Source organism: Thunnus albacares, chromosome 13 (genome assembly GCF_914725855.1).
Source record: "Thunnus albacares chromosome 13, fThuAlb1.1, whole genome shotgun sequence".
NCBI classification, from domain to species: domain Eukaryota; kingdom Metazoa; phylum Chordata; class Actinopteri; order Scombriformes; family Scombridae; genus Thunnus; species Thunnus albacares.
In genome coordinates, this window is record NC_058118.1 from 11,212,467 (window position 1) to 11,239,576 (window position 27,110).

A 27,110-nucleotide genomic window follows, 5' to 3' on the forward strand; every position below is an offset into this window, starting at 1 on the left:
TCTATAGAGGAACACCTGTTTATACAATAGGAGCATTATTATGCCTTCAGAGAGGACAACTCTGAAATTGGCTCTAGATTAGCATCCAATTTGGAGGCAGTAACTGTTATTTAGCAGCTTATTCTTTGTTTTTGCACCATTTATAGTTGAGAAAAAGGATTGGACATCAGAGTAAGAATATTGCTATTATTTGTGAAAACAAGAAAAGGGCAATTTAACTGATATTTCTCCATCTAAACAACATTATACCAGGGTGCATATTTATTAGATAAACTGCTAAAAGTAACACACTAGTGTGTGTGGGATTTAGTGACATCTAGCGGTGATGTTGCAGATTGCAACAAACTGAATACCCTCCCCTCACCCTCCCTTTCAAGCGTGTAGGAGATCCTACGGTGGCCGCGAAACTAGCGAAAAACGCGAAAAGTCGTCTCTAGAGGAGACATGGCGATTTCAATGGAAGAGGACCCGCTCCCTATGTAAATATAAAGGGCTCATTCTAAGGTAACAAAAACACAAAGATTATTATTTTTTATGTGATTATACATTAATTAAAACACACTTATGAATATTATATGCCATATCTGCCAAGTCTGTTCGGTTAGATGCCACTAAATCCTACACACCGCGAAAGATAAATGTACAAATCCTTCAATTTTACTCCTCACTAACTTAAAAAAAACCCCCATCGTAACAAATACGACTTAAAACATAAAATCTATTATCAAACTTCTTTTTACTTAAAATGCTCTTAAATGTCTCCTATAAGCTGGTTAAGAGTAGATATTGATGACTGTGAGATGACTTTTCTGTGTGATTGTATCATTGGTCTGCAGCTAATACATTTGCTGAAGCAGTAACTTATAATTAGGAATAAAGCAGGTTTAGCTTATTATTTGAACATTTGATAGGATGTTTTGCTGCTTTTTCTTTTTTGATTTATCAGGAGTTAATTGTAATGTATTTTTTAAAATTAAAACTGTTGACCCCTTAGAGCCTGCTAGTATACAAACATTTTCATATGGATTTATAACCTCAAAATCAGTATTTATGTTTAACATACAGGTGATTTGACGAACACAGAGCTGACAACCTTTAACCACATTCATTATGTTTTATAATTCATCTTGTCATGTTTTAATGTGAATATTTTATCCTTACAATTAGTGCACTTTGCTGAATGGCATCAGCATATCACCACACTCAAGTGATATCACTCATCACTGTCCTGAAATTAAACTTTGTGTTGAAAGCAGTAAAAATGTAATATAGAGGAGAGGGAGTTACACGTGCAGCTGTTCTCTCTACCAGAACATGAAGTCCAGGTAAGGACTCGTTTGATAGAAAAAAAGAAAGATAATGCAAAGAAAAGTAAAAGAATGGAAGACTTAATAAATATTCTGTAATAGGATTTGAATGCAACCATAATTAGTCTGTTTTGTTTGTATGAAATATTACAATAACATAATTCAGATTTTATTATGACCAACAGTAAACTCAATACAGTGTGTTCAGAAATAGATAAAACTCTGTTCCCTGGCAGTATGAATTATTAAATGTGGTTATTTTGTAGTCCGGGTCCCTAGGAAACAGTCTTCACACAATGGAATCATCTCGAGTTATCTCTAAACACATGTTTCAAAATACTCTAAAAAAAGAAAAAGAAAGAATTTATGACGAAAAGAAATCCCCTACATAAATTGTAACTGGAGCTCTTGGGTTTGAGATTGAGTTCTTCTGAAGTACACACACATACAGACTGAGACACAAACACTAGATGGTGCTATGTGATGGTAAATAGCCATCATTAGTAGTAAACTACAAACAAGCACACATAAACTATGGGGCAGCCTTTTCTGACCTTCTTAATGTTCTGTGCACCCATTTAGGTCAATATTATTACACAGACCTACATTTGATAAGTCTTTGCTTTTTTTTAAATGTTAATATCATTTGGCACATAATTGTGAGGGCTTGGCAAAAGCACTCTGTTTTTAATTTGTGGGTTATGTGCTTAGAAATTCTACTTTTGAGGGTTAAATATTGAAACAGAATAAAGACCCTGTGAAATGACTTGTGTCTTCATCTAACCTGATGAGAGGTGATGTCTGAGACAGCTGAGGAAATGGTTTAAGTAAGATCATATAGTAGGTGCAGCATATTTGTAATGATAATCAGGAAATTATTAATATTATTATTTTATTATTATTAAAATTATTATTTTGATGGTAATGACAAACTCAAAGCTAGTTTTGATGATTCTTTTGAGATCAATCCCTCAACAACAATCTGCTAGCAAAACAAGGTTACTGGATTAGTAATCCCACAAAAACAACTGATACCAAAACATGTCTTGTAAAACATGTATTCCTCATAAACTAGCATAAGTGAAATAAGGTACCGTTGCTTGGTGCTTACTGGTTATGTGCCCTTACACTTACACATCCATGCTCTTTATTAGCAGGGGCCAGAGGGCAGCGGCAGCAAAGATCAACACCCCTGCAGGTATCCGGTAGGTGATCAGTGACTCACTCACTTAAAGATTTTTGTTTGTTTCCACTGTTCTTCAGGGACCACAGAAGACAGTAAATATGAAAAAATTCTCATAACTTTATTTAAGGAGTTTTGCATTTATATAAACACACACACACACAAACAAAAATACTGAACTGGCACAAACATTACCCTGCATTGTGCCCACATTTTATCCCTCCCAAGAACTTACTGAGGAGGAAAGAACAATGGAAAACAATACATTTTAGAGGAGAGAAGAAAAAGTAAAGGAATAAATTAAATGATAATACATAAATAATAATAAAATTAAATAAAAACATAGGAATATAATAAATAAATAAATAAATATAATTATAGATAGAAAGCAAATTTAAAAAAAGATCCAATGTATAAACCTTAGTTATATTAGCAATAAGCTAAATAGAATAAAACGTCAGTCAGATGGTACAGTATATCAAAGAGTCAGTTCCTACATATTCAATAAATGGGGACACTTTAGTAAACTTGTCATAGGACCTACTCAATGTATGTCTTATTATCTCAAGCTGAAGAAAGGACAACACCTCCAGTATCCGTCTCTTGAAGGGGGGGAGGTTTTGTTGGATTTCCAGTTCATGAGAATTAGTCAGTGTGCTATGAAGCTATTAAATGCTGTTGCATGAGTTTCCACTGGTGTTACTCCAAAGATGGTGGTGAATGGGTTGCATTTAAGAGGTGTATTACATAGAAATGGCCATGGTATAAGCTGGACCTGATTATCCCCTATGCACAGTAATGAGAATCAGTTACATAATTGATAAATCTAAAATCTTGGTTTATTAATTGATTAAATTGGAATTTCTGTTTTATTATTGTTATACAAGTATATACAGTGTGTCTTCTATCTCACTACATCTCTATAACTGTTTATAGTTTGCCTTTCATCCACTCCAAAGATGTAAATAGACCTCCATTTATTTTTAAGATAAGATAGCAACTCTGTCTGTCACACTTAAAATTAGACAACCAACCCTCAGATAAGGAATCAACACTGACGTAAGTTGGCCTTCATTTCTTCTGTTGTGAGTTTGGACAAAAAAAGTATCTTTCTTGTGTTCCCTCATGTACTGTGTTTTCTGTCATTTCAATCTTAGAGCATCAATATGATGTTTGAAAACTCCACTTGCTACTATGATGTTTGGTGTCGGGCAGGCAGAGTAAAATGGTTTTATTAGAGCTTTTTGGCTGGAAACAGTTGCCTCTTGCAGCTGGAAACAAGGTTGATGAGAGTGGTGAGAGTGAATCAAAACGGCCATAAAACCAAAACAATGAGCTAAAAGATGCTACATTTATTATTATCTAAAAATATGGAGAGAGCAGCTTTAATTAAGCTGAATAATTCGTTGGTTATTACAATGTTAATCTAAACATTTTCTGTTGGTCAACTAATCAATTAATCAACTAATTAATAGCTTCTCTGCAAGTTATTGATAAACAGTTATCAGTGTTTCACTATGCCATGGTTGCAGTGCTGCAACGTGTTAGTTTTTCTTGATCACTTACACACTATAACTGGGCCTGTTAACTAAACGCCATCTACCAAAAGACAGACCCATTTCCCGAAACGGTAAACACTATTCCCCTGTTTTCACTCATGTGCTCATTTAGAAAGCACTGGCATTCAATATCATTAACTCAAGTCATCACAGCTGGAAACCAATTAACACACATTTCCCCAGGTGGAAACACTAAGAGTCAAACTTGTTCACACACCGGGGTTCAACGTTGATCTTTTACTTCACTTGCCTGGTCGGGCAAGTGGGTCAGAAATCTACTTGCCCAAAGTCAATTTTTACCTGCCCTTGTTCAAATTGTTTTATTTATCAGCAGTTATCAAATAACAACAAAGACTAAAGGTAATTGTCATGTTTAATCTTTATTTAAGTAAATGAAACAGAACAAGGACACAGAGTATCATAGACACAAAGCAACAAACATTCTTGCATATTGATAATCATATGACCCATCCGCTATTTTACTGAACACTAAATTCTTTTGATCAGCACAGTTTCTTTCAAATAATGGAATAGACTCCGTAACCTGATGGTAAGTTCATCTTTTAGACTCATTTCTTCCATTCTAAGCTTCCTGATTTCCCTCTTTAAGTTTCTTGTTCTCAAGAGTATTTATTGCAGTGAAAAATTACATGCTCCACTGATTCCTCTATGTGACAGTGCTAACATAATCCTGATCCATAATCCTCAATTCTTGATTAGCCAACGACGTGCGCCAATATTCTCTAATGTGTACAAGGTGAGGGGGCTACTAGGCTTGGGCGGTATCTATTTTCTTTTATAACTTCATACCTTCCTGATATTTCACCAGAGTTTATGGTATATGATGGTATTTGTGTTAAAAGAAAACAAAAAATGTAAAAGCTGAGCTGCGGGTGATAGAAGTCAATGTAGCATGTATGACATTGACTAGCTTACAATTCTCTGTGTCTGATATGCAATTAGCCTACTTAGACAAGTCTTGCTGGGTTTAAATACTTAGAGCCCATAGAATAATGGATAGATAGGAAATAAATGCCCTTCTTCCATAGATTATTGCTGGAGGACCCGATGACAGATACAACACATCCGTGGGCTGAACGGAGATGATGTGCAGGTGGTGGTGGCAGACTGGCAGTTGAATAAAATCCTGTGGCTAATAAGCTGCTTTTCTAGTTGGAAGAAGACATCTCAAGATAAAGTCATACGTGGCAATATTTTCATGATTCCATACCACTCGCAGTTGCCATGTTTCTCAGCTCGGCTGCCTGTTCAGCCAGTAGATACTGACCTCTGGCGGCCCTTGCTGTCCACTACAATACGTCATCTCAATATAGCATCTCCGCATCAGTTTAATAGAAAGAGGGGCATCTGAATATTCGATGGTATTGAAAATCATACCTTCAAGCCTAGGGGCTGTGCTGTGTTCCAGAGAATGAGAACATAATTTATGATATGATGATGATTGAAAAAAAAAGATTGAAACATTTTTTTATTTTATTTTATTTTCTTAACTACTCGCCCGCTCAGGCAAGTGAGTTGTTGGCCCGCTGTGGCATTTTACTTGCTCCGGGCAATCGAGCAAACCTTATTATTGAACCATGCACACCAATCAGAACCTCAGGATAGATAGATAACAGGTCCATGGGTCAGTTCACTTGTTTTGGAACAATGGATCCACAAAGACAGAGACAGAGGCAGAATAAATGTAATTTCTTTCTTTATGCACAAACTGTTTTTTTCTATTGGTGTATATCGGTAAATACATGGAAATTATTTTACTGTATTCTATGTTCTTTATTACTTACACTTATTTTACTCAGTACATTGAGGACTGAAAAATTTTGAAAATGTATACATGAGTTGTGTCTTTATATTGTGTTCATCGTGTAAAGAGGTTGCTCTGGGGGAAAACCATAGGCACCATTATTGATTGCAGTCACAGGTTTTTACGGTAGTGTTTTGAATTGATCTCACCGGTGTGTAATAGCTGTTTTGTAGTATATGTGTGTTTGATGGCTTCTGAGTGATGTCTGAAGGCAAAGTTTGGTTTAGATGTAAGATTAGCTTCAAGTGGAGAGATTAGTTTTGACATGGAAGTTTGAAGTTTGTGAAGATGAGCGTGCAGTTAACATCTGTGTTTCGAGTTTTGGGAAATGGAGCAAAATTTCAAGAAATGTGTCTTAGCAATCGAGAAAAACTGCAATGAGAATAGCTCATATTAATGATTGTGGCAACATGGTTGTTTGGCCAATCATGATCGTTAGTATAGTTAGCTCTTTGTGAATGCTTCTCAAACTCTGATTTAGACATGTCACATAGTGGGGAGGGGTGAAATTAGATTGTCTATATCCATCCTGTCCCCAACGGAAACAGTGTTAGTACTTTTGCATTCTGTCTCAACTTGTAGGCTGGCTTGTGTCTTGGCAAGTTCTGACAGTGGTATTAGGCTACTGTCCTCTTGTTGGACCTGGTGAGGGTCTTCAGACACATTGCAGAACAGCTGAGGCCAAGCGGTATCTAAAGTGGCTGTCATGCAAGTCTGTTGGGCTTCCTGTCGGTAATGACATTGGCCAGGACAGTGAGGGAACTGAAAGTTTTGTTTCCTTTAAGACAGTGTGAAAAGAGTCCTTGCTGTGTGTGGTACTAAGCTCATTAAAACCAAAAATGACACAAGTGGACTGTAATGTGCAGGTTATGACCCACAGAAATACTATCAGGGGACTGCTGTTGCCACTGTAAGTAGTTTATATCCATTTTCCTCCAAAATCTGTGTGAATGTTGCACTTAATGTGGGAGGACAATGTTAAGTGTAGAATCGTGTGGATTTTCTTAAAGATGGACCTACTTCACCAGTGGACAAACCAGTGAACCTGTGATGATTATCTACATTTAGGAGACAGACATTTCAAGTCCATCCATTCACGAAGAGCAGGCTGAGGTAGGTCGTTAAATTAATTGTGTATGTTTGGTCCAAGGTCTCTCGTTGTACTTGTGTAGTATAGTTTTTGGTACTATTGTTTACAGGTTGTGATGACATTGGATGTCACTTTATCCTTGCAGTGTTTCTGGCGATATCTGTGAACTGAGGATGAAATCAGTGTTTGTCGAATCTGCTTATTGAGTCTGAATCCAGTATTGAATCTCTTTATCGAACCTGAATCTGGTCCCATACCTTCTTGAATTTATTTAGGTTTAGCATTCAACTTTGGAAAGTAACTGAAGTTATAAATAACCAAAATTCAAAAGAAGGCAGAAACATTTTGAGTGGCAACCTAATTAATTTAAATTTTAAAACTTATAGCTACAACATGAAACTGAAATGATATAGGAAAAGAACTTAATTCATCCCAAAAATCTGTCAAGGACCAAATCAGCATTGATAGGAAAAACTAGGTCTCTTGATTTAAAGTGTTCATCTAAAAGGCTTGAATAATTGATAGGATAGTGGGAGAATGTGACTCCTGAGATTGACATGATGCAATCAGCTGCATTGTTTCACCAGAGAGGCGTTAACACTTTGTTGGAACCACAAAAACATTTGACTCGCATTGTACAGTCGTGTTACAGAGTGGAGTTACCAGGGTCCTGGTATTGTACATGCTGGTTCACTGTCACACTGTCATGGCTTACTGGGAATAGAACTCATGGTTAATGTTATTACCTACACCTGGGCTTTTCCTACTATGGCAGGTCAAAATGTCTGCTGTGAAAAGGGGCTGTTAAGTTACTTACTGAATTCATGTTAATCAGCTACAAGTGATATAAACTTTAATGTTATATAAATGTAATTTTATGAGAAGTTCCTACCTGAATGTTTTTGGCTACTAACAGTGAGCAGAGATAAAAACACAAATACATTTTCACATTCACTGTAATTTTTCCAGTATAACTAGTGATATTACTTATTACTACGACTGTCACTTTTTATTTGAAAATCAAACTTTGTGAGACTTTGTGAGAGCATTTTGTATTCAACACAATACATGGACAAATCAAGGATTAAAAATGTTTGCTCACTTTTAAAAATGCATTTGCAACAGTAACATTACCTTGACAACAAAAAGACCTGTTAGCTTGTCACTCAAGCGAGGCAGCCAAGGAAAATGAACAGAAACATGTTAATTTTACAGCGTGACATTAGTTTAGAATTAGGCTACACTCCTTGGTTCTATTGCGTGATAGTTTGTATTTGTTTGAATTTGATTTTTTGAAAAGTGACAGCCCCAATATATATGAAGGTGACTTGAATGATTTCACATTGAAGAGGTTTTTGTAATTACAGATTTAGCCTTTTGCCTTTGAACAACAGAGCTAGTCATCCTGAGCTCTAATAGAGTTTGACACAGCTGTCACGAGTTAGTGAGACCGTTACATACTGTCAAGACGAGCTAAACTGACTTCAGAGTACAAGAACAAGGCTATGTGGAAATACTGCAGCAAATACAGATCAGTCAGGAACGTCGACAGATGCCTCTAGTGTAGTGGTCCTGAATCAGTGAAGTCTCTACCTAATAAAACTGTCCAGATCACATGTTGTTTATTCGACTCCTTCTGGATTTCATTTTAACAAATCCAGCTATGGTACCAAATAAATGACTGATTTGTTTTGATTTTGTAAAACATTTCAGTTGTGCTTTTGTCCTACTAAACACTACATGGTCTTTCAGAAATTAGACAAGTGAGAGCTAGTAAGAGCTGTTTGAGGCCAGTTTTTGCCGGAGGGAGGCATTGAGTGATGTTTCCAAAAGCCGGAAGTAGGGGGTCCAAGGGGCCACTGCCCCCCCACACACTTTACCCTCCTCCCACATTCTTTTTAAGTTGCAAATCACTGTATCCTTGCAAATGCCCCTATTTTTCAACACTTATGGCAAAAAGACGTTTCAATCATTCCTGTCCACTCTAAGACATTAGGTAAAATAAATCAGGTAAACATAAAATGAGAGGAATATATTCCAAGTGAAATGATGTTTCTTAATTGGACGCTTACACCCATAGGCGAAACCTGTTCGGCACATGCAGGCAACCAGCCAGTTAACACACACATTTTGAACGTGAACTCATTAATTAATTCATGATGTTGCATTGAAATGACAGGTCCAAAGCATTTCCTTTTTGAGTAAAGGCAATTGAGGTGTTCCCAAAGTTTATTTAAGCTGTTGTAGGCTATGAATGACATTTTCACAACAGCAAGGCATTTTGGTAATTTGTGAAGGTGAAGCAGTAGGAAGGTAATGTTTTTTTTCAGATTTATCGTTAAATATAGATTTGGGGCATGGCTGCTTACAACACAAGGACAACATTAACATTCCTGTTGCCTGCTTACTGTTACTCAGCTGCAGAAGTGTTACTGTCTTGTAAACTTGTAGTTTGGGGTAACTGAACAAAAATACTTGTATCTAATCCCACAAGCTATAGTTAATTTGCAAAGATTTAGTGAGGGTCTCCGGTCTATCTACCGCTACACATACACGCAAACACACACACTTTTTGGCCCCAGCACTTCTGAAATTAATCCGGTGCCCCTGCCTCCATGAGTCCTCCCATCTTGCCTAAAACTGAATTTCAACACCATCATGATAGTTATTCTTGGCTGTTTTGTTGGGCTTGGATAATATTAACCACTAATTCATGGTTACTGTATTCAGTAGTTTTAAAAATTTCATTGCATTCAAAATTCATGCAATCAGTTAAAGTTATGTTTTCTTTATAATAGGGCCGCTGTTTATCAGGGCATTTTATGTGAACGATATAACATTGCCATGCTCAGTGACCACTCAAATAAATTTTACAATTCAGCGTATCTCTGTGATGCTTGAACTCTAAATTAGTCTGGGGGAGCATAAAGTGCTTGTTTTTCAAAATGACAATTGGTAAACAGGGTTTTATGCAATGAAAGCAATATCAGATCCTTTTTATTCTGTGGCATGACTTAAATGTCCAGTGTGTAAGATTTAGTGGCATCTAGTGGTGAGTTTGCAGTTTGCAACCAACTGAATACCCTTCCCCTTGCAAGTGTGTAGGAGAACCTATGGTGACCGCAAAAAATGTAAAAGGCCCTTTCTAGAGCCAGTGTTTAGTTTGTCTGTTCTGGGCTACAGTAGAAACATGGCAGAGCAACATGGCAACCTCCATGGAAGAGGACCTACTTCCTATGTAGATATAAAGGGCTCATTCTAAGGTAACAAAAACACAATTATTCTTATTTTCAGGTGATTATACACTAATGAAAACATACTTATGAATATTATATTCTATATCTGCCAAGTCTGTTCTGCTAAATGCTACTAAATCCTACATGCTGCACCTTTAAAGCTAAACACGTAACACATCAGTGCTTTCATCTCCCTTATACTCTATAATTGATCTCTACAAAGATAATGTTAAGGAATGGCTGTCATGGTTAAGGGTTGCTTATCTTTAGAAAAGTTGAAAAAATCAGCTTAGTTTGTACAAATGCCTGTCATTCTGAAATGACTTCGCTGTGGCAAGAAAGAGGTGCTATTCTTTCAGGATATGGTGGATTAAAAAACATCCGCGTACAAAAGTTGTTTTGTGTATTATGCAAGCAAACAGAAGAGTTCTGTGTTGTACCTACAACTGTATACAGGAAAGAGCTCAAGAAACAGCAACTTCTGAGTCCTTTCTTTTCTGTTCTGTCTTGGAGCTGTTTGAGAGGGAGGGAGGGAGGGAGGTGGGGGGAGGTGCTGGGAAGAGGAGGAGGAGGAGGGAGGTGGAGTAAGGTCGGAGTCCCACACAAGGGGAAGCACTGGCAAAGGAGCCGTTTCATACTGTGCTCTTCTGAGCTGTCTATGCCTCTCTCTGTTTGTATTCGCTGGGAGTCAGCATGCACCTGTGTGTTTCAGCACTCACTGGTCTCCCTCATTCCAACTGGTTGTTTATCAAATGCTGTCATGTTAGCAGCTCATGCAGCAATCAGCAGGACAGAAGCAGTACAGGAGCTGGTGGACTCAAAATAACAAAAACTCTGAGCAAAGGAATTGTGTTTGGAGAGTTTCTGCCTCCATCTTGAGACGAAATCTGAAGGAACAAACTTGCCTAGCTGGAATGAAGGACTGACAACAAGCAGACTTGTGTGGAAAGGGGTAAGTTACTCACAAACAGCTGAAGGATCAAAACAAAATGTTTTTATCTTCTTGTTCAACGGCTGTAATACTTTTTTAGTTAACTGCACAGTTCTGTAGCACTCTTACAGATTGTCTTTACATGAGCTGTTATTTATCTCTTTGTGTAGGTGTGTGTGTTGGGGGGAAAAGGGGGGGCGTGTGTTGTGTTTGTTGAATTTTATGATGCATTGACTGGTCTTTGGTTCATCTTCGGATTGGACTCAGCTGCTCTGGTTCTCTCAGGGTATGTTTGTTTTCTTGTGTTTATTTGTTCAGACATCTCACATGTCCAGAAATAAACACACACTTGCACACACAGGAAGCAGCAGGGCAGTGTGGTGTTTTCGCTTCATAGCAGACAGGATTTACTCCTGCTGGTTCAAATAACAGTAGTCCACCTGTAAACCAGTAATGTGTACTAAGTTAACATTACTCCAATTATAATAACGTCATATACAGCTCATTCACTCTGGAGTGTTGGTGGTAGATCATCTCCACTTGAGGTTTGCTTTGTAAAAATTGACTTGACTTATGTGTTTGTGGTCAGAGCTGCTGTTCTCGCTTAAAATTCAAATATGTTTAAGCATGAACAAGAGCCCAAAGGACATGTTGCATGAATGTATTGCTCTGTGTAAACATGAATGCAATAGAGAAAATGTTGTGGCTAATAGCTGGCTGCTTGTTTAAGGGCAGAAGTGTTTAACATTGTTGGCAGCTCACATAGATGTTGACAGATGAGAGCTGAACTGATAAATCTGGTGGTAATGAACAAGGAAGGTGGCGCTATTTGTGTATTATCTGTCTGGGTTGTTGTGTATTAGCTGTATGAATCTTCATAAGAGCTAAAGTTTCAAGTCACCATTGAGAGCAAGTAGCATCCATCCAAAACAAAATTTCATACTCAAAAAGAGATCCGAACCGAAAGGGACCTGAGGACAGTCAGGAAGAAATTGACCTGAGGGTAATTACATCCGAACCAGAATGAGGGCAAACCGGACAGACCGAGGTAACGCTGGCAGCAGCATGATGCGCCACAAAGTAAAGAGCAGCCATGTTGAAAACCATCTTTTTGTTGTTGTTGTTTTTCCCTTGAACTTCACAGTTTATATCCTTCATTTGGCCTCAAGTTTGTCTGTTGTGATTAATCTGAATCAAAGATATTATGTTTATGACACATCACATGATCAGAACTGGTAGTCAATCCGCTTCCACTATCACAAATATCAGATAGAAGCGATAGAACAGAAGCTGTCTGGACCCAACTTGACTGAGTATAATTTGGACCTGGCCCAACTTGGATCCCAGAGTAGGTCTACATTACCAGAACTGACCCACAGGGATGTCCACTCTATATTACAAGAGGACAGCATTAAAATGTATTTTAACTCAGTATAATTAACCTCCAGTCATAATAGCCTTCTGTTCATCATATGAGTTGTAAATAAGAGGTTGAAATAAATAGGCTACAATTGATAAGTAAACTTAAAGCTGCATTAATCAATTTTTAGCCAGTAGTGGGCAGAAGAACCCAAATCAAGCCGACAGAGACACAACCCTGACATACTGTTCATGTTAAAGTTGTTATGGAGAACATATTAGCAAACAGCTGCATATTTCTACATCCAGCAGACACTGAGCAACATTCACTCATTGCATGCAGTCATTCATGCAAGCGTTTAAAGTCATGTGTCTCACTACCTGACGGGTATAACTACCATATTTACTGTCCTTTCTAGCCGTGTTGTTGTCTCCGCTAATTCCTGAGAAAAATATCCAGGTCTTCAGCTAACTAGATATTTGGTTTTCTGCATCAGCTAGTCTAACTCAACTAATTGTGCTAAAAACAAAAAACTAAAGTAATTGTGTATATTCTATGTATTGACTTACTAAATTTATCTTAACCTTAATTGTTAGCTTTGTTGCTAGCTCTGTGATGAACATCCCATATGTGGCACATGTACTGTAGATGGATTCAGTCATTTTATACTTTCCTCACAGTTCATAGCTACAGTACAACATCTACAAGACATTGATACACTTTACAGATACAGAGTTGGCTGTTCAGTGCTACACAGGACCAGTATAATTTACATATGTGGTGGTTTATGTTTTTGGAAAAACGATAATGAAATTATCTTTAATGATAACTGAATCATATATTTCACGCTATGTACGGTTTAACAAAGAAAAGTTGGGCACACTCAAGAGTGGCTGGCCAGCAGTATCTGGTGTGGGTAAGGCAGAAAAACTACATGATGTCCAAGGATATCCTGCAGGGAAACAGATTAAAATAGCTCTCCTATTTTTTCACAGGTCTCTCCGATGATTGCTGCTTTTGGAAATACTGCCCTACGTCATTATGGCACCATGTTCAGTGATTTTGCTCACAATGCTGTGGGCTATAAACCTGGGAAAAGTTAAAGTATAGGACAGGCACAGCAGAAGACAAGACATGGACACATAGGATGATGTAGTTGCGATAGAGTATGCTTTAAAGCTTACATAGAATTAAATTAAACATCTCTGGTACTGTATGGGAGTAGCAGCAAAAATTATTTACAAAAAAGTGGTGGGGGTTGTTGGGAAGAGAAAGGCATGTTTCAGGCTCTGCATGCTTCACATTCTTAGCTGCTGACCTCTATGGAAAATAACAACAGCCGGGCTTGAAGGTCATATTGCCGTGGCCAGTGGCTGAGGTTGACCCGTTACTGGTAGCAAACTTGATGTTTGTAAGCCTAGTGCTGTATTGTTGTGAAATTATGTAGTCTGTGAAGGGAGTAATTGCATATTGATGATGGAAACATAAAAAAAGCTTGACCAGGATAAATAATATAGACATTTATCAGTAAAGTTATCAGTGTTTTTTAAACATTTTTATAGCTATTCTTCAAGGCCACAAGTAATGTGCATAACTGCATCCCCTCTCATTTTCCGTCCCTAATGCATGTTAATTGTGAGGGTTATTATATTTCGAGTATGACCAAAGTTATTGGGAATTTTTGCTGTTGGGTAGCAAAAGCTCTATTAAGGGCTAATGGTATCTGTTTATCAATAGACGGTCTATTCAGACGAGACAGAGATGTTTCTTAGAGAATGAGGTATTCATTACAGAGATGTTTGTGTTTGGTTGTGATGTGTCATCAGTTTAGGGTGGATCATTGCTGTCGGGAATTTATTTTGCTTGGAAAATTAAAGGACTGAGGTCACTGTCACAGACCAAAGTTAAGCTTAGGCAGAGGATAAAAAAACCCAAAGTGTTCCCCTGCAATAACTGACATGAGGCTTAGGGCTGAAAAGAAAGTATCATTGCAGTGATCACACACCATTTCACTAAACGGTTTAGAGTAATCCCTAAACAAACCAAAGGCCAAGACACTTGTGGCAGTAAAAACTTCTGCTTGGCTGATTGCATTTAGAAGAAATATCTCTTAATAATAATAACAACCCTGTTCTTCTTTGACAGAGCATTTTTCTGTTGAGGACACTGTCGTAATAACTTTCAGCCCATATTTGGGGAATTTGTGTGCTCTCATTTGCATTTTGTTGTTTGTTGGCTTGATGTTTGTGTTTGGAAAATTGTACATTTATACCAAGAACTATTAGAGTATCATTAGAGGCAATTTGTGGGCATTTTTCTTACTCAAGTGATGACCTTTCATCCATTTTTCCTACTTTCCCTGCTCCTAGTTTCTTCTGATAACACGAAATGATGTGCACATTTCCAAAAGAACAGCAGTGACTTGACATCTGACATTTATCTATCAGATGGTTTTTGGCACAGGCGATATTTGGTTGTGGTATTTTATGGGGTTCCTTCATATAAAAAGCAGCCGCATTCATAATGTTGGCTGTGTTTCTGTCTGCATCAAGGCAAGAGATTGCAATGAATATTTTTATTTTTAAAAACGTTTTCCCTCAGAATCATGAGAACGGATCATGTTGAGTGTGCGGAGCGAGTCTCATTTTATCCAAACTGTGCAGCTCTGTCATTAAACTAACATAATTTAAAACTTTATCCAGCGATATTTTTGATACTATGATTAAATCAAATGAATGTCTGTAATGTTGCAATTTTTAGCTGCTTTTAATTTGGTGGTGTGTATGGTTGAACCCTGTTGTTTATCACAGTCCACTGTATAGAAGTATACATGTCATTTCCAACAAATAAGCTACCTGTCCAGAGTGGCAGTATAATTTTAAGAACATTTTCTTAAAATCAAATATAATATATATAATTGAACTGTGAACTGTTTACATGTAAAAAATAAAAAAGCAAACAAGATCATCACACTGAATAGATACTGTTAAAATCTCTTCAGAACATGATTGCTTTAATTTATGTAATGTGGAGAAAAATAGTCGACTCATCAACACATTAGAGACACATTCCTACTGATTGCTTTTTCATTATGTAGTGATTTTTACATTCAGATGAACCTGACACACTTCATGCAGATGTCAAATAGCGTTGTGATATATGTGTCTTTTACTTCAGATTCCACACAATTGTCAGGATTGATATGAATCTGTGGTTACATATGTATTGGTTATATGAGGAAAGAATCAGTACAGTACTTATTTGAGCCATATCTTCGTGTCAAGAGGGTGGGCAGAGATGACTGGTCTGAACCTGCTCTTTTTTTTTTTTTTTACATAGGACAGCCCCTCGTAAAAGAAACGACTCTAATAAACTAACTCCCGGTGCGCCTGCCAGACCACACGCTTGCTGTCGGCTGTAAAATACGACCATGCTGCTTCCCTTTCTCTCTCTCTCTCTATCTCTCTCTCGCTCTCTCTCTCTGCCCTTTTGACCCCTGCTCATCTTCTTTTCTCCGTCTCTATCCTTTATCTTTTGTTTTTCATTCCTGTTAGGATTCTCTCTGACTTTGTCAACAACTTGCTTCTCTTTACTGTAGCTGTTTCAATCTCCTCCCTTTGTCTCATTTCAGCATGTGGTTGTTATTATTAACTGGCATAACTTGAATACAGGGAAAGTGTAATAGGTGCCATAACTTAGCCCACATAGGCGTAAATTTGAAGTTCTGGTCTGCTTCAGAGAAAACTAGTGATTTTTTATATTTTCAGTGTACTTGTATACAGAGTAGGGATGAATTATATTTCTATGAAAGTCACTTAAAAAAAATTCTTATCTGGTCCAACTTTTGGATAACAGGAAAAAAAACTGAGATATTGTGACATCATACTGAGCTCAAATGGTTTTCCTGGAATACAAACAAAACAAACCTCTCACAGAAAAAATGCCAGCTCATGACAAATATGCCTATTGACGGGTTGTTATCGCTTCACTGGAAGGATCGCTGTGCTCACTGTACTTGAGGTTTGCTTCCATACCAGCCTGATCTTTTTTCTGCTTTGTAGGGCCTCACGGTGTCAGTCCCAGTAACCTGGTGGCTGCTTCTAAGAAATCTGGCTGTTGACCAGAGAACAGGACCAAAATAAACAACATACTGTGAGGGGATTAAGAGAGTTGGAGAGCTTCTAAAATTACAGCCTTCAGAACATATCCAGATGTTGCTTTCCTGATCCTCCTCAGGTAACACACGTGACAGAGCTGTAGTGTGCAGAGTGGCAATAGTGGCTCATGTTGAGGACCCCTCCGTGTGAACTTCTTAAGATTTTTTTTTTTTTTGCCGTCCTGGACTCCAGCTGGTGTGATCAACCTGCTAGAAAGGCAGAGGGTCTCACGGTATGGTGCTGGCTCTCTGTCTGCAGCCGAGCTCATACTGAGACAGAGAGAAAAACAGAAGAGCATGACGCTTGAAGAGAGGTCGTTAACTTATATCTCACTCGCTTGTTCAACCTCAGCAGTGGTGGAAGAAGTATTCAAATATTTTACTTTAGTTAAAGTACCAATAGAGCAGTGTAAAAATACTCCATTACAAGTAAAAGTCCTACATGAAAAATCTTCATCATCATCATCATCCTACTTAAGTAAAAGTCCATAAGTATTAGCAGCAAAATGTACTTAAAGTACTAAAGTAAAAGTAGTGGTTTGGTCCCTTTGACTGATAAATTATATATATAAATTATATATAAATTATATGACATCATTAGATTATCAATACTGAAGCATCAGTGTGTATCTATTGTAGATGCTGGAGGTGGAGCTAGTTTGAACTACTTTATATACAATTAGCTAGTTTAGTCCAGTGTTTCCCAACATAGGAGTCAGGCCCCTCCAAAGGGTCACCGGACAAATCTGAGGGGTCGTGAGATGATTAATGGGAGAGGAAAGAAGAAAAACAAAGTTCTGATACACAAGTCTGTTTTCAGTTTTTGGACTTTCCTCTAATCTTTGATTTTTGGTGATTTGGATTATTTCACAAGGAAGTGATTTTTCCAGATTAATCTGGAATTCTGGATTTTCTGACCTGATAATGTGACCCACGTGAATCATGCAGATCTGAAAGAAAATAATATAATTTTTTTGAGAGGGGGAGGGGGCATTAGCTGCCCAATTGAAATGGTTTTAATGAGTACAATGGGGAAAACTTAATCATTGGGATTTCACTTCTGGTAAATGGGATTTGCAGTGAAATTATGTACAAGCAGCCGCCAGCTAACGACACAGTTGTACTTCTATAGAAAAAAGTATGAGCAGGTTTTGACGGGCGTCTTGTTTCTGTATGTCTTCATTACTTTCTTTTGTCATGGGTGAATTGTACATCTGTCCATCATTTTGGCTGATGAGCTTACAAGTCACAGCAATGTTAAGAACTGGTTGACACTTTGTTTTATGATCACTTATTTTGTGATTCAGTATTGCAGATTACACCAAACTGGTGTCCACAAATGCATCTATGCATATAGGAACATATTTCAGAAGCAGATGTTTATGCTCTCTATTTTTTGGAATGTAGCATCGTGGATGAAATATTAGATTACCACAGATGAATGATACTGGTCATCAGTTTATCTTAAGTAGCTAGCTAATGTACTACTCATGATTATTTTAAAATTCATAGCAAAAGGACGACTAATCTCCATGTCACTGCTATCCAATGAAAAACATGTATCTTCGAATTTGGTAACTTCAACATTTTTCAGACAAGAAGATACATGAAGATACATGGTTTTGACAGGACTCGATGATGTGTGTGTACATGCTATTTCTGTGTACTCTCTGCAGGCTACATGTAGTAACAGTGGGAATAGAATCTATGAGTTTCTCCTTAGTTCTATGAGTACAACGAAGCACATACAGTACAGTACATCAAATTCACTAAAGTCACCATTATAGATACTAGTTTCAGTTAAAGCCAGTAAAAGATATGAGGCATTGTGAGGGCTACACATAAAGAAATTGGCCTCAGGCAGACACTAAATAACTTTTGTATTTTCATGAACTACATACTATCATCCAGTGTAATCAGAACAGAATGACTGTGAGGGTTATGTTAGACTATTTCCTGCCCATCCTTATCAATAACCCTCTATAATCTCCTTCACAATTTCCACTCACAAACTATGCAGCAATGATCAGATTGGGCAGATGTGTTCAAAGCTGCTCACAGTTATCTGAGGCAAAGAATCGTGTGTGGATCAAAGGCTAATTAAAGAATCCGTCTGCAAGCACTTTATACTCTCAAAGTAGGAAGTTTATTTTTCAGCTCAGTTTTTTCTTTTTTTTTTTTTTTTTTTTTTAGCAAAATCATGCTCCCATCTGAGTGTCAGTGAGCAGCTCTGGACTTGTACTGTGTCTGCCTTGGGACATGTTCATTATCATTGAATTCTAAATCCATACATGTGTCATTAAATACAGTGGTTAAACATAATAGTTCATACATCAAAATCTTCCAGATCCTACAGTTTGTAATAAAACAAATGAAGGGAAACAGTTTTCTTACTGTGTGTGTGTGTGTGTGTGTGTGTGTGTGTGTGTGTGTGTGGGTGGGGGCTTGTTGAACATTTCTTGAAATTAAATGGATTTTCTTCAATACACCTTACTTATGATTATTATTCACGGCCGATGCCTTTGCTCATCATCTGTGATGTGAAAACACCTCATTTCCACACTGTCAAAGAAACAAAACTGTGCGTCCTGGTTCAGTTATAAAATCCTAGCACACCACGGGGCAACTCTCCTGCCTAGCTGTTGACAAACGCTGTCAGCCGAGTAGTCAATCACACAGGACGGCAGCAGAGGAGGCGATACAGGCATCTGGTGCAGGAGCAGTTTAGCCAACTTTGCTAGCAATCAGCACTGGAGCTGAGAGTGTCAGTGCAGTGAACAGAAACGAGTTGCTCTGCTCTTCCTCCCATTGCCCTCCGTTTCCATCACCATTCTCTATTTACATTACTGTTAGTTTTTTAGATACATCAATTTGAGAGAAGAATGGGTTTGTATTAGTTTGTAGCCTGCTGTAATATGACATTTCTCTGTGTGCAATGATGCAGCAAAAAAAGAAAAATGTGCAGTGATTCAACTGACAAAATGAGATTTGACTCAGGGGCTTCTTGACTGATGATTCAAATCATCTACAGCCCTCGCGTTCAGTGTTTTGTATAGAATTCAAAAGAAACTCACAAATAAAGCTTGATACACCACAACTACTGCTTTAGGCTACTGCATTTCGACATGTCATGGTATAAAAGAACAGGTGTAACTAATAGCATTAACGATGGCTGAGTTTTATTCAAGTGTCCATGACAGATCGACAGTGAGTCAGCATGTACAATACCAGGACTCTGAAACTGAAGCAGCTAAATGGAATTGAACCACCATTAATTGTATCATTTATACATGTGCTTTTCCTACTGTGACGTGTCAAAAAAAGGCCTATTGTGGTAGCAAACAACAGCTATTTTACACATCCAGTAAAAAACAGCAACGGGGCGTCTCATTTGAGACATTTTTATTGCTAATAGTTGAGTGAAGTCTCAAGATTTACTGGCATCTTAGCTTTGCTCTTAGTTTTGTTTTTCTGCTCACTCCTGAGTAAAATAGTCTCGTCAGCTTGACTGCAGTACAAATCTCTACACCAGCTATTTGTCCATTTCGGCTTTTCTGTAATGTCAGGCTGGGCGGGCAGGCTTGATGGGAGTTGCTGCTTATTGTTTTAGGGATAGCAAATGCATGTGTAAAGCTGAGTGTAATTTGTACATGTTATCTATTGTATAAATTAAAGTTTCAGATTGTTTTTGATGAACTTGTACTCTGGTTGTATATATTGTATTATAGCTCCATCAATACTGGATTTTTTCTATGTAGAACAAAATATAGGATCTGATCAGGATATTTTGCAGGTGAAAAATGAACTTGTCAGTCCACTCTGGTGGACAAACTAGGTGATAATCAAACTTTATTTGGTGTTTCTGTACTGCAGTGTCTTGTTACCTTTTGGCTGATGGGATATATATGCAGTATTGGCCCAGCCCTATACAGTAGTACTAGCTCTATACTGTAACTCATGTGGTTCCATAAAAAATATACAATATGGGAATAATTATATTGATGCATAAGGGTTCAGCATATATGAGTGCTTGAAAGCAAACACTGGGTTCTGGGTAACTCTGCATTTCCTCTTGCTCTCCATCACACCATAAGGATGGCTGCATTCAATTTTCCCTTCAACCACAACAATCACTCTTTTCTTCTTTGTGCGTTTTACTTGCACTGGAGTAACACGAACCTCGACTGTTGCGGTAACTGTGAAACAGTCAGTTTAATGATCGTAAACATGAAGATGACAGAAAAATACATTTAGATTATTTAAATGAAAGAGAATTGGAAATTTGCATGTATAGTAATTGAGTAGGGCTTGAATTAAACTGACAGTGAGGCGTGTAACACTTTTTGATTCATTTCTACGGTAGATAACCTGTTTCTTTCAGTGTAAGTACTATAATGCTTCCACACCAGGCATCTTCTCCATATCCTCTCTGGTACTTGTCATCCTAATCCCACTTGTGGTCCTGTCCTTTATGTATCCAGAGTAACTACATTCAAACAACAAACCCCCACTTACTGCACAGCCAGCAGACAGGTCTAAGCTAAGTGGATAATCAAATTTGCCAATAAGGTTTTCCTGTTTAGATCAAAAGATGTTTACACTGTGCACATGAAAGATGATTGACGTATTTGAATGTGAACCAAATATCTACAGTTGCTGTGATGTGCAGATGGTGGCATGTGTGTCTGTTTTAAGATAATTAGATACAGAATCTTTGTGAAACCAGTTTTCACTACAGACAAAATGCATAAAGATTTTAGATATGTTTGTTTTCAATTTGTTAAATAAGATCGTTGATAATATAAATGGTTTGCATATATATTTTGGGGAACTAACTGCAGAAATTAGGTTAATCGTAAAACTAAAGAAGGTTACTCAGTCCTTTGTGATGTAGATATTAGAGCCTGACTGATCCTGGATTTTTGGGGTCTATGCCAATATTGCTGCCAATATATATATATATATATATATATTTCCATATGTTTTCATTTATGAGAAGACCCAAAATGAGCACTGTAAGCAGACTACTATCACTATAAGAGAATTATTTAAACTGCATTTGTATAGGAATGATTCTGTCCCGAGCTTATTTGGATCTGTCCCGATCCATACAGGCAGTTGATCCCTGTAACCATGATCACTATGAGCGGTTTCCACTGTACATATATATATATATATATATATATATATATATATATATATATATATATGTATCCATTCCTCACTGTATATATATATATATGTGTGTGTGTGTGGTGTGTAAAACTGTCACGGTTATGCAGGCAAATGGACCCAAATGCAGAGACGACAAGCAGGCGACAGGAACTGAGGAAATAATTATTTATTTACCAGACTCTGGTTGCTGGCAGACAAAGACAAAAACAAAACTGACTGACCTGAAACACGAGGAGCAAAAAATAACCGCCGCAAACACGAACTGACAAAGAACTCAAAGAACAGACATAAAGGTATGAATACACAGGGAACTAATGACAGAACAAGACACAGCTGGAGTGGGGCAGGCACTGGAAAAGGAGGGGAGCACAAGGATTGGTTAACAATGAAGACAACAAGGGTGTGGCAGGCAACAAACAGGGGAAGGCTAACGGAGCAGGTTAACGTCCGAGGATTGGATAACAACCTGTCAACACCTCAACCACTGACCAATCAGACAACTGGAAATAAAGTGTCATCATTCCTACAGGATCCCGACATGGACAAAAGTCAAACTGAGTTACAATAAAGTGACAAGTAGAAAAGAGCGGTATATATTTTAATAGATCAGTGGAAACATTTTATTGTCCCAAGCTTTCTGTTTCCACTCTGGTTTTAAAACAGAGCTTCTAACAAATGGAGAGAACATTTACAACACATAATGATGATTTTAGCTGCATTTTAATTGTGTAAAATTGATTTTATCCCTGGAGTGATAGTTGACAGTGTGGATGATTTTACACTGTGATTCAATCACTGCAGCTCAAAATATGAACTCCATATTCCAATGCTGTAAATGAGATTTTTCCACTTGCTTTTTCTCCCTCACTGCCAACAGTGCCAACATCCTCCTTTCTGTCCTGCCATCCATTCCTCGCAGTAAGCCTCTGCATTGTGGGCTGAATCAGCACCATGAGTGGAAATACAGACCCTTGGGCCAGAGAAAAGGCGTTATATCTGCTTCCAGTATGCAAGATATCCTTGCTGAGTATGCGTTTTTGTTAGAGGCAAAAAGACAGAAGAGTACATTTCCAAAGTTTCTCCAAACCTTGGAGAGCACCCATGGATATCGCCTGATTTGCTCTCAAATTCTTCATTGCTCAAAATCGTAGCCTAATAGTAACTGCTCAAAAATAACAGAATACGAGTCAGTGAGTAAAAACGGATGAAGGCAATAATTAATTATCTGCTAATTTGTTGTGTTGGTGATATGTCGTCCCAACCATAACATATGATACCTAAATATTGCAGCTACAGTATCTGATTACATTGATTCAGGGTCACTGACACTTTATACAGGAGACACATATTTGATGCAGGTCTACTGAACACACATTCAACATGCATCGGACCCCTTCATATGAGACTGTTTCTGTGATAGTAGAGACTCCAGTCTGCAGTACAGTTAATTACATTTCATTACCCAAACCACAGAATTATGCAGAATTACACAATTATCAAACTGATTATCAAATAAGGTCATTCATCATATAGTTGCGATAATGAATGTTGGTAAATACTAGAGGTGGGCAATATCTTTGAAATTAGTAACACAATATTAATAAAAGTAGTCTTCTAAATGAGTGCAGCATCTGATGATTATGCATTAAATGAAAACTCCTTTTGTTAGTGTGTAATTACAAGTTGCTTGAAAACATAAATTTAGCCCTTGTTCATACCTTGTTGTACCAGTCTACATATAGACTGTGCAAAGCCAGTCTTGCTTTTTAGCCAGGAGTACTAAAGAGCAATCCTGTATATATACACATATGCTTATTATTATATATATCTTTTTTTAAGATATATCATCTGTGCCTTTATTGGGCAGGTGATAATATAGAGACAGACAGGAAATGGTTTGGGTCATGCCTCTAACCTTGCAGTTATTATAGTAATCTGTCTTCGCAAGCTGTGCGGTGTCGGACCTGCATGAAACCCTGGTGGACTGCAGGTTCACCAACAGAGGTCAGTTAAAGATTGTTAACCTAACCAAACCAATGGCAAATGCAGGTATTTCCTAGGTGCATGCTTCGGTCTGAAAGGAGTATTTGGGTGTCTATAGTAACCACATACAGTATGTGCAAACACACATTCCGTATCAGTGAGGTCTTTGAAGAGGCCAGACCTTGTCATTGCTCTAGGGTTTTTATGCACAACTGAGTATTGGTATACAGCTGCCACAAGGAATTTAGTTGAGCAAAAGCCAACACCCAGATTTTGTCATGAATATGCTGAAGTCACCGGAGGGCTTGTAATGGGATGAGCACATTTTGCTTCACAGCTCAAAAGTGATTCATACAGCTCTAAAAGGTGTCCAACCAGCTGGATACACTCCATTAGTTAAGTAAAGATTATTTTATAACCGGAAACTGAAAATTAAAGAAACAAAATTTCAGCTGTTCAGTTATTGTATTACTGTTAGTTAGCATTGTCATGAAGAAGCAAAAAAAACGTGTTATGTGTCCCATATCCTGAAGAGCATGTTTTTCAAATGAATCTCTCCATTTTGCCGTGCTTTACCAGAACTTGTAAAGTTCTGTAAACCACTAATTCAGTCTGCTTTAAATCCTGCTAATTACAAATTTAGGAAAAATGAGAACTGATATCACATTTAGTTGTTACCTTCAGCAATTTTTCATTGTATTGTTATTAGGTTATAGGTTGTATAGTTTAATGGGTATATTATTAAAAGTAAGAAAGGTACTTTTGGTAAATACAGTATCAGAAATTTTCCTTTTCCTCTTCTCCGTTGGACTGCTGTGTCAGTGTATATATTTGATTGACAGTAGTTGGCATGCTGAGGAGCAATTCAAGCAAACTTTTATTTTTGGATTTTAGTGAAACATCTCGAAAGCTGTTGGATGGATTGCCATGAAATTTGGTACACATATTCGTCTCTTCCTCAGATTGAATTATAACTTTGGTGATCCCTTGACTTTTTATCTAGCACCATCATCAGCTCAAAATGTCACTTTGTCTATTACTTTGTTTTATGACCAAATACCTGCAAAAATAGTGACATTTCCATCAGCTTCGGCTGTACTTTGTGTTTAGTGCTAATTAGAAAATGTTATCATGCTAACACGGGAAAGTAAGATGGTGAACATGGTAAACATTACATCTTCTAAACATCTGCTTTGTCATTGTGAGTATGTAAGCTTACTGGTGTTAGCATTTAGCACAGTGTACTTTGGGTGTGCCTGTATAAAGCTTCACAGAACCACTGGTGTGGCTGTAGACTCTACAGCTGTGTGATGTTCTGCAGCTGACTAGCTAATTAGCTATCTGGACTGAAAACTACATGTCCAGTGGATGTTTGTTTCATTGCTCATTCAGCAAGCTAAGGTGCAGGACGAGACGTGTCTTTGTAAGTTATGTAAGAAAGAGACTTAAGCAAGAAAGCAAATATGGGTTTTTCAGTCTGTTGTTTGTGTTGTGTAGCAGGCTGCTATTCTCACTGTTAGTCAGTGTGATGTTGCCGCTTTATACAAATACAGTTTGAACATGAAGCAGTTTGATTGGCTCTATAAAAACAAGTTCTCCATCTACCTAGATAGAGAACTAACAACATTCCGACTGGTTAAAACCAAAAATATAAAATATAAACTTCTCTCTATTTGGGTTATGATTTATTCTCAAAGAACAGGGCCTGTGATTTACAGAGCAGTTACATTCTGTATGTTGTAGCAGATAGGGATCTACTTATGGGACAACTTGCCAGCTAATCAAACTAACTGCTTAGTCATCTGCAGTAAAACTGAAAATGTCTTGAAAGTCTCTGATTGCTTGGTAGGGGTGGTTATTGTTGTTGCTTATTGTATGGAGAGCTGACCTTTTGATCCATTTAGCCTCAGTCAGTCAATCTATTCGTCTCAACACATCCTCATAATTAAACAACAGTATAGGTCTAAAATTCAGCCCATAAAAAACGACCTATAGTTACGTTAACACCATCTAATATCCGTAGTAATGCACTTCAGAATGACTCATAGGACTGTAATATGCCACTTTCCAAAACTGTTACAAATCACTTAAAAAATAATTATGTTATATGGTGTGACAATGCTGTGGTTGAAGTTAAAGTTAAAATGATCACTTGAAATGTGATTTAATCTTACTTAAAGTTACGTAACATTTGACGCAATGGAAACAGTAAACACCACAGCGTTACGATGTTTTAATAGATTTCCCGATTCACGGTTGGAACTGGAAGCGAACAGTGGTCTTCTGCAGCTAAGTCTACTTTTTGCCATCTAACTATCCAGCCATCCGTCCACCCAACCTGACAACTCCTAATAAGGCAAAATCATCTTATCAAGTCACCTTATATTGACGTCACCTAAACTGCGGAGTCATCATTACTACGGCCGCTAGATGGTGTAAACATAACTATAGGTCGTTTTTGCTGGCCTGAATTTTAGACCCTCACTGTCATTTTTCTTCTTGTGAGGCTGTTTCATCCAGTTGATTTTAGGGAGGTGAAACAGTCATCGGCATGGCAATAACAATCAGAGCTGCAGCACTGCTGAATCTCTACAATGGAGGATGTATTCACAAAGCTTTTGTTATTCAAAGAAGGGCCAAATTTTTTGAGAAAAATACTGGAGATTCTCTTTTAACAGTGCCACACTGTACCTGATCATTTACCTTGCACTATTTGCATTTAATTGGCTGCAGCTGTTTCACTCTCCACAGAAGATAGGTACCTCTTTTCTTCTGAATTTGCACTCATTGTTTGTTATTCGGATTATTCTGGATGAAAAATCTCAGCTAGTGATTCTCTGTACATCTCACAGATATGTTTGACATGATAATTGTCTGTGTATCTGCATTCTGCTCTTCCTCACACATGTAAACAAACACTTGAGCACACACATGCTGATGCACACTGTACCTAACTAGCAGTAAATGGAACAGAGAAGGGCCACCTGGTTCCTGTGTGTTTCAGAGAGCTTTACTTTTAGGGCGAGCCTCGCTACTTAGTTAAACAAAAGGGCCTCCGTGTTGGTCCTCTAGATAAACACACTTTCCTGAGAAAACACGGACACAGTTATACTTTAACCTGCCCAGGGAGGCCGCAGCTACATCCTCCCGGACAGTTTAGGTCAGACTGGGCTATAGTTCAGACCCGCAGCGAGAATCATGCGCTGCACGTGAAACCATGCTGGCCTGTCAAACAATGGAGCCTTTGACAGCCATACACCCCTCCCTAGTCCACAGTACAGTCAGAGCACTGTCTCTCTAGGGCT

The 27,110-nt window shown here is 37.8% G+C and overlaps 2 long non-coding RNA genes across 4 annotated transcripts in view; one reads left to right on the forward strand and one right to left on the reverse strand.

The window, feature by feature from the left end:
* Positions 1-315: 315 nt before the first annotated feature.
* Positions 316-10,119, reverse strand: LOC122996202. The gene is made up of 3 exons (XR_006406959.1): positions 10,048-10,119; positions 3,672-3,675; positions 316-354 (listed from the first exon to the last, which is right to left on the reverse strand). It is a non-coding gene; the product is annotated as an uncharacterized LOC122996202 (long non-coding RNA).
* Positions 427-27,110, forward strand: part of LOC122996201 — a 71,108-nt gene continuing 44,424 nt past the window's right edge. For 2 of the 3 annotated variants that reach the window (XR_006406956.1, XR_006406957.1), the window contains exons 1-2: positions 427-504; positions 2,462-2,512. This is a non-coding gene — a long non-coding RNA (uncharacterized LOC122996201). Of the gene's footprint in view, positions 505-2,461; positions 2,513-4,224; positions 4,410-4,556; positions 4,600-27,110 lie in introns of those variants that run through there. The other variant, XR_006406958.1, reaches the window with a different exon arrangement.